This window comes from Pinus tabuliformis, chromosome Q (assembly GCF_031772625.1).
Source record: "Pinus tabuliformis cultivar Carrire ecotype Pingquan chromosome Q, CPIR1, whole genome shotgun sequence".
NCBI lineage: Eukaryota > Viridiplantae > Streptophyta > Pinopsida > Pinales > Pinaceae > Pinus > Pinus tabuliformis.
Window position 1 is genome coordinate 48,855,049 of NC_142296.1, and position 9,445 is coordinate 48,864,493.

Genomic DNA, 9,445 nt, shown 5'->3' on the forward strand with positions numbered 1-9,445 from the left:
TTTTAGACTACGCGTTTTGAATTTTGTGAATATTTTTGGTTAATAATTGTGAAAAAACACTACTTTATGAAATACACTTTTAATTTTAGGACATAAATCCTTGAATGGATATGATATCCCCTTAATTTGATACTAATATCATTAATAATATCAATATCTAATGAGGCTGCGATTATTTTCTACTATATCTACAATACTATATAAAATTTGTATAAATATAACATAATATACATTATCATTATGTATTATTTATTTTATTATATATACAATTATTTGTATGTTAATTATTAAATTTATTATTTATTTTAATGTATATACTATCTATTGAGTATGTTGACAATTGTTTTCATTGATGTCGAGTAATGTCAAATTCAAGGGGAGCTTGGTGAAGTTTTCATGCATGAGGCTTATATTGTTATTGATGTCTTGGTTGTTTCTATTAACAATGAGCTAAGCCTATGATGCGTTGGTTATTGTTGAGTAGCCTATCTTTGAAGGCATTTTGTCTACATCTGACTTGCTCCAAAATACATGAAACATGTTTGGTTGGATAATTCTCTCCAAGAGCTTTCTAATGGTATATGGCACTTAGGCTAACCCCCAAAGAACGAAGAGAAATTAAATCTTGAAGTGTCGCTGTTTAACCAAGGGTCCATCTAGTCATGGTTCTAGTGCGGGCCCCCCATCAGATCGGTGCCAAAGTTGAAAGAAGCTTAGGAGGAAGTGCGAAGACCAACGAGCAGTGGAGTGGTAAGCTGCTGGTCCTAGCCCCCAATCACAAGGCATTAGGCTAAAGCGTCCATGCCCTTATTGGATCGCCCAATCCATTCGACGTGAAAACAACAACAATGGGCTACAAGCGATAAGCAATAGGTGATGGTGAGGCTCACCGGGTGCTTAGCCTAAACACCCAAGGGCTTAACGGATCACCCTGTCTAAATGATGTGCACACAAAGCATGACCGATCAGTAGCAGGTGTCACAACATGGTAGTACAGGGGGCAGGTGGTGATGACATGGAGACAATTAACAAATACATGTGTACATGATGACATGTGGCAGGTGTATTTGGCCTTTTTGGGTGGCCAAGTGGCACCTTTGTGAGTGACATGTGGTAATGATGTGGTAGTGGCATGGCACGTACAAGTTAGTGAACGACATGTGGCAGGCTTTTATTAGTGCACGTGGACATGACATGGAAGCTTGGGATGCCTCAAGATTTGTGCTAAGGACTAGTTTTGTAAGGCCTTGCGATGTTAAAATATTTCGCTGTTTTCTCGCGATCTCATGTAGTAGGGCCATCGGCCATCGCCCTCGGCCATCGACATGGGAGCAAGCAATGTGAGCGCTATGTAGCGGCAGAGCGGCGAGCCGTGAGGTCCGTCAAGTGCAACACAATATTGTGACGATTTGTTTATCGATCCACTAGTAGATGGTAGGGAAGATTCAAAGTTCAGGTGACGATCAGTGAGTAGCAAGTAGTGGTCCCAAGCTCTGTTTGTAGGAGCTAGCAGGTGAGCGCCCAAGGGTCTATTGATGTATCGACCTTCTATAGTTGGAGCAACAAGAGGTTTAAACAAGGGACGACGAGTGATGAGTGGTGGGCTGACAAAGAACTAGCTTTCGGTCACTTCGAGCTAAGGAACAAGTGCCCAGGGGCTTATTAGCTTCTCAGCCATTAGGGATATCAGCATGTCAACAATGCTCTCACAACTCTTCTATGCTTTATCGGTAGGGCAGTGGTGGTAGACAGGACTACAAACATTGGGGATATATTTGTCTGTCATTCCCAGTAGTTCACAGATTAGGTTGATGAGTCTTGGATCAACACTGACAAAGGATTAGCGACATTGTTTAAACTTATGCTCATCCGAGAGTCGAGAGATGGGAACACCAGTAGATCCAAATTAAAGTTGACAAACACACAAAATTTGAGCTATTGACAAAATCAAATGATGAGAGAATTTGAAGTACCTTGAATTCTTATGATTGTGAAAGTGAAAAGATTACATAAGACAAATGAAATTGTGGTAGTTCGTAAGAGGGAGTGAAGTTATAGAGATTTGTAAAAGATGAGTTCCTAATTGCGTTGATGTTGATGAAAAGAGAGAGAAAGGGAGACAATGGGCACGAGAGGCTTGGGTAAACGCTGAAGTTACTGAATGCCATAAATTTGAAGCGAATAAGAGACAATATGTAGAGAAGAACTGAGCAGAGGTTGTAAATGGAGATTGGGTGAAATCTAAAGTTGATGTGTACAAAAAGATTGTAGTCTCTGAGATAGAGAGGGTGCTGCAAAAGAAGGATAAAAAAGTTGGGTAAAACAAATATTAAAAATTGTTTATCAAGGGATTGGTGTCTCCTTTAGGTAGGTGCCTGAAAAGATCAACAAGTTGGTTCCTGCAAATAGTGGGAATTGGTGTAACATCCCCTGTTTAATATGTTTCTTTTGTAAATAATTGTGATTACTTTAAAAATGGTTGAGAGGGACACAAATTCCTTTGCTAGAGGTACGAAATTGGTTGAGGGAGTGGTTGTTTTAAATATCAGTTCTGGTTGGCTGAGTGGTTTTAATGGGTTGACTATGCCGTAAATTAACTAAAGGAAGAAGGGACAGAGGAAGGTATCCTTTGAACTCTATTCATAAGCAACAAAGGACAAATTTAAGGAGGCAACATGGGTTGAGTTGTCAAGGAGTTGATTGTTGTGCAATCATGAAAACAAGTGCAGTTAGTTTGTTGGAAGAAGAGGAGAGCACGCGAGCGCTGGGGCAAAACACACAGAAAGAGAGAGAGCAAACCCTTTGAGAATGCGTGGAGGCAGAGAAAAGCTTAGGGTGTGAACTCTGTGTGAGAAGGTAGAAAATAAAATATTCAAAGGTTACTTGTAACAAACTAAATCTGTATAAAAGTAAACACAAATAATATAAAAGACAAAAAATAAGATTAATGATTAATTAGTTAGCAATTAATGAAAAGGTATGTCCCTAAGGACATAACCGCTAGTGAAAGGGCACTTACCGGACTATATATACAGGACCTTCATTCTCATTTATATCATCCTACATCAATTCTTTATAAAGTATACAATTTACAATTACTATCCTACGATGGATGTCTTTGTCTATGAAGTATTTTAAATATTTCCGCTGCATATAACTTTTGGTCGTTACATTGTTGGAATTTCTAAGTCTAACCCATTAGAAATTCTTTCTGTACTATTCGATTTATTTCAACTACTTGTTTGATTACTGAAGTTATTTACCATGTAAATACTGAAAATAAACACAAGTACAATATCAACATCTACAGATCATCAACTGAAAAAAAACAAGCACACAAGTGACACTGTTATTTTGGACCAATGTCTTTGGAAAAACCCAATGCGGGAAAAGCGGTGCAACTATTCAAAGGGTTATATTATTATGCAGTTTATCTGAGTACAACTGGGTGCCTAAACCGGCTCACCCGACAGAGAAAAATATATGGCAACAATACCTTTATATCCAGAAATAGGTATTCAGAAAACTTGTTCCACGAAACCCTCTCCGACACAACTGAAGCTCGGCACTGGCCCTTCTGGCCTCTGCATCAGCCTCCTACTGACTTGCGTCAGCCCCAGGACCCTCTGTGTCAGCCCTTTGAGGCACTGCGCAGCCTCTGGGAGCTTCTGTGTCACTCCCTTTGCCCTTTGCATGGATGACGCAGTCTCTCTAGGCTCTGCGCTGCCTCTGCTGGGCTCTGCGTAGCCTGGATTGGCTGTTGCTCTCACTCTCTCTGCTTCTGTGTTGGTCTCCCAATATTGTCTCTGCCTCTCTGACTCGTACTCACTGCCCCTCGCTGCTGATCACTGATTCAACTTTGCTTAACAACCCCGTTCTAGCAAAATGAATGACTGATCACTCTGGTGTGTTCTCCAACTGAACCTCAAGCCTCCTCTTATACTTTTCTTGTTGGTCCTTCAACGGTCGAGATTAAATCTCTAATCAACGGCTAAGATTAGATTTGGCTTGATCCATGACTTTTGGAACTTTCTAACCTAGTTTTATATTAATACCCATTAATATTTTATTTTTCGTAAGTTTAGACTTAGGAACTCCATTAAAAATATTAATTATTTTAATATCTCCCAAACCAGGTACAATCTATCCAAACCATTTATGGGTCTTGGAGGTCTCATGTGCTTTAGCCTCTCCACCAATTTTCATGGCTAGAGCACATCTGATGCTACCTCAAAACAACACTCCCTCTTAGTGAGGATTGTTCTCTAGTAATACTCCTTACTGAGCATCACTCTGATTATACGGCACTGGTACCTGTGTCGATGCTAAGCCTCCCTGCCCAACATCTTTTGCATTGCTGCATCCTATACTGCTGCCCATGGCCCTGCCACTGCCACTGCTGCATCCGTACGACAACTCCCTTTGCATCCGTGTTGCTGGTCCATCCTCCTAGCACTACATCTGCATTGCATCCCCTCTCATCATGCTACATCGTGCTACTGAATACTGCTACTGCACTGCAACTTCGTTACTAAGAAGTAAGTAACTGATCCACCCAACTTCTGACATCCTTGTCAGGCTAGAAACACTCCTGACGCTGAAGCTGCTTCTGTCACTAACAAGTGCCCCCTTGATTGACCTCTGTGCTGTTGTAACAACTCCCTGCATCTCGCACTATTGCACACCTCTCTGTGCCATCCTGCACCGGTGCAACACTCCCGTGCCTCTCGCATTGTTGCAACCTACTAACCTCACACTGTCCGGGGACTCCTGCACTGTAGCACTCTCTGTCGCTCCATCCACATCCGTCTCTACCAACATCCACTAATCTTGCTACTCCTCTTTGGGGCTCCCGTAGCAAGGTATAATCCAAGAGGTTGGGTACCTCAAGGATCCTGCCCCTTATCACATGTAGTCCTCCTGACTATAGCGCGATGTCTCCCCACTTCTTCTCAAGTGGTACATGAGAACTCATGGCACAATCGTCCTCCTCCTTGACTTCTTTCTCTGCCTTTGCAGGCGCTGCCTTAGAGTCCGAAGCCTCTCCCTTTCTCTTCTTCCTAGGACACTGGTTTGCAAAATGACCCAGTTCCCCACAATGGAAGCACTTGACCTTGGAGAGGTCCTTCTTCTTCCTCTTCTCTTGCTTTCCCGCAGATGCTAGAGTTGCATCCTCTTCTTCCTCCTTGATCTTGACCCCTTTTCCGTTATTCCCCGCCTTGGTCAGCTGTCTGATCTCTTCTTGACTAAGAGCTGCCCATAGCTCTTCCCAATTTGGAAGACTCGTCCTGCCCAGTATGCTTTGGACAAATACCTCCCAATCCTCGGAAACTGTGTTCAGTGTGGTCCTCACCATCAATTCCTCATCCGACGTGGCCCCTATGGAAGTTAGCTGGTCACAGATCTCCTTCAAGCGACCGAGGAAGACATCTATATGCTCTCCCCTCTGCATCTGGTATGCCCTTAACTGATTCTTCAAGAGCATCTTCCTCTGCATGGAAGTTTGTTGGTACAATGTTTTCAAGGCATCCCACATCTCCTTTGTTGTTTCCTTCTCGGCATTATGTCGTACCACATGATCCTTGACCCCATTAAGGATGATGCACTTAGCCTTAGCCATTACCTCCTCATACCTTTCATTAGCTACCTGGTCAACTGGGACAACTATTACTCTCGTGACAAAGCCCTTGAGGCGATGTTTGTCTAGAATGGACAAGATCATGGCCTTCCAGACCACAAAGTTGGATGCTCCGTCCAACCTATCCTGATCTCTTAGCCCATTCACGTCCATCTCGCTGCTCTTCTTTCGACTCCTCCGAGTCTCTCTATTTCCCTCCTGGAAGTTCTCTGTTCGACTCCCGTTGAGTCTCTCAACTGCCTGTCTGGAAGTTCTCGATTCGACTCCCTTTGAGTCTCGATTTCTCTTCTGGAAATCCCTCTGCCAACATCAAGTTGCACCACTTCGATCGTCTGTGCAATTGCATTACTAATCCAGATTCCTTGGCTAGAAATCCGCCTCGACAACAACTGCCTCTACCTTGGTCTTGCCCTGTTAGGTACTGTTTTGACCACAATACCCCACTAGCTTCACTCCGCAAATTACCCACAACCTCCTATACCCCAACCACTGAAGGATTGAGCCACTTGGCTCTGCGCAATCTCGACACCGACAAATGAGCTCCCTCAACCAATTGCGTCAGCCCTCCTGGCCTCTGCGTGAGCTTGATTTTGCCTCCCTTAGCCTATGCGTGGCTTTGCGTGAGCTTGATTCTACTTCCCTTAGCCTATGCGTTTCCTTTCTTTGGCCCAGAATGATGACGGAGTCCCTCTGCGTCACTCCTTCCTTTGTCGCCTTCTGCAAGGCTCAGCTCTGTCACCCGGGATAGTTGAATCTGTAGCAAATGCTTTGCTCGGCTGATGTCTTCAATTTTCCTATGATCTACAACCACACTCTGATACCAAGCTGGAATTTCTAAGTCTAATCCGTTAGAAATTCCTCCTGTGCTGTCTGGTTTATTTCACTTACTTGTTTGATTACTTAACAAGTTATTTACCATGTAAATACTGAAAATAAACACAAGTACAATATCAACATCTACAGATCATCAACTGAAAGAAAACAAGCAAACAAGTGACACCGTTATTTTAGACCAATGTCCCCAGAAAAACCCAATGTGGGAAAACCGGTGCAGTTATTTAGAGGGTTAATTATTATGCAGTTTATTTGAGTACAACTGGGTGCCTAAACCAGCTCACCCGATAAAGAAAAATATACAGCAACAATACCTTTATATTCGGAAACAGGCATTTAGAAAACCTGTCCCACGAAACACTCTCCGGCACAACTGAAGCTCAACGCTGACCCTTCTGGTCTCTGCATCAGCCTCCTGCTGACCTGCATCAGCCCCAGGACCCTTTGCGTCAGCCCTCTGAGGCATTGCGCAGCCTCTGGGGGCTTCTGTGTCACTCCCTCTGTCCTTTGCGTGGATGATGTAGCCTCTTTGGGCTTTGTGCTGCCTCTGCTGGGCTCTGCGTAACATGGAATGACTGCTGCTCTTGCTTTCTCCGCTTCTATGTTGGTCTTCTAGTATTGTCTCTGCCACTCTGCCTCGTACTCACTGCCCCTCGCTGTTGATCACTGATTCAACTTTGCTTAGCAACCCTGCTCTAGCAAAATGAATCACTGATCACTTTGGTGTGTTCTACAACTAACCCTCAAGCCTCTTCTTATACTGTTTTCGTTGGTCCTTCACGACTGAGATTAAATCTCTAATCAACGACTAAGATTAGATTTGGCTTGATCCATGACTTTTGGAACCTTCTAACCCAATTTTATATTAATACCCATTAATATTTTATTTTTCCTAAGTTTAGACTTAGGAACTCCATTAAAAATATTAATTATTTTAATATCTCCCAAACTGGGTACAATCTGTCCAAACCATTTCCGGGTTTTGGAGATCTCATGTGCTTTGGCTTGTCCATCAATTTTCATGGCTAGAGCACATCCGATGCTACCTCAAATCAACATACATTAGTATCAGAGCTACGTCTGATTCAGCGTTTGGCCATCAACCTATTGTCAACCTTCTTGTAGTCGTGATTTAAGTGTTTCGCTACACCAATCTTGGAGATTCTCCTTTCGTCATTCAGGCTTTGGCCATTAAGTAAAAAAAAGGAAGAAAAAATATGATAGTCAAAGAAATAAAAGAAAAAAGAAAATAAATAAGTACATATAAAGATTAAAAAAAAAGATTTAAAATAAATAAGTAAATACAGTCCGATGTAAATTTTGAAGGAGAACATTTATATCTATAAAAATGTTCTAGATTATTGATAAAAAGTGCATGATAAGTTAAGAGGAATCTTTCCAAATATATTTAAAACTATACGTAAGAGAAGGAAGAGTAGATAATATTATCTTGATTTTTCATTAAGTAGTTTATAAGCCTGTGGTTTTACCAACCCATGGTAATTGTCCATGGTATTTTCAAGGTAAAAGAAAAAGAAAAGGAATACAAAATTCTTTATGTGAATGATAAGTTTTACCTTTTACGTAGAGAACATTAAATGAGTCAAAAGCACATAAGTGGACATATATTTTATATTATAACCCAATGAGGTGAATAGCCACGTTTCACTAGGGTTGTAATTTTTCAAAAAGAAAAAGAAAAGATTATAAAGAAAAAATATGTAAAGAGAAGTTTTATATTATAAAGGGGTATTTAAAGAAAATTCCAAGTCATAAAATTATTGAAAATATATATAAGTACAAAGCGGGTATTATTATATAAGGTTACTTAAAAGAAGCCAATTGAAACAATATTTAAATATTCTTTTTAAAGTACAAATGGAAAAAAGCGTAAGTAGAAATATATAAAAAGAATACAAAGGAGTTTTGGAATATTAAATATAATAAGAAAATCAATTAAAAGAGTATTGAAGAATTATAAAAAAATATATTAAAAATGCACTTTTAAAGGAGGCTTGAAGTACAAAGTACAAAGGAATTTTAAATATATACCTAAAGTCATCTTGACAAAACAAAATGGGATCAATCAATGAAAAAAATGATGGAGCTCAATTCTAAAATGACAAGGAAGAAACGTTTTCCTATAATGGTCTTTCAGTTACAGATCACAGAGTAATTACATTAAAAATTACCCAAGGAAGATAAGTTAATCTCGCCATTAGCTCAAGCAACGCTAAAAATTATACCATCATCAACTTGACAAATCCGCTATTAATTCCAGAGCTAAGCACGAGTGTAAACAAAAATATTTTTGACCAAAAAGAGTATAAAATTAATGATCTACAAGTGAATATATGTCATTATCAATACATATCTCAATTTCATGTTGTAAAGATGGATTAAAAAACTAATCATACTTGGTCAACCCTCGTTCAAGGATTTGGGTACATTCATGTTAAACATAGAGAAACAAGTCTTGATGTTTCTTTATAAAAGGAAGATGGTCATGTTTCGAGACATAACAAGTAAATAAAAATAGATAAAATCTTCATTAAAAGACCTTAAAGGTATCTCAGACTTGATGTTTCAAGACAACGAAAAAACTATATCAAAGAAACAAAAAGAGCTTGAAGAAGTCATTTGCAGCAAAGACAAAGAAATTTTGCGCCTCAAAGATCACCAAGAAAAACTACTCTAACAAGTCAAGAAAGCTAAAGCATCAAAGAAGGAACTCAAGGAGCATTTATTAGAACAAGAAGAAGAAAATTTACATTTAAAGAGCCTTAACCAAACATTAGTAGAACAAATCAAGTGTTTGAAAGACGAGAAGCATGAAGGCCAAAATAAAGTTGACACAAAGAATGAGGAATGCTTACGTCTAAAAAATCATAATCAAAATCTGTTCAAACAGATTAAAAAACTTAAGGATGAAAATAATTCATTGACGAATAGGTTTAAAGAATTGTCGTAAAG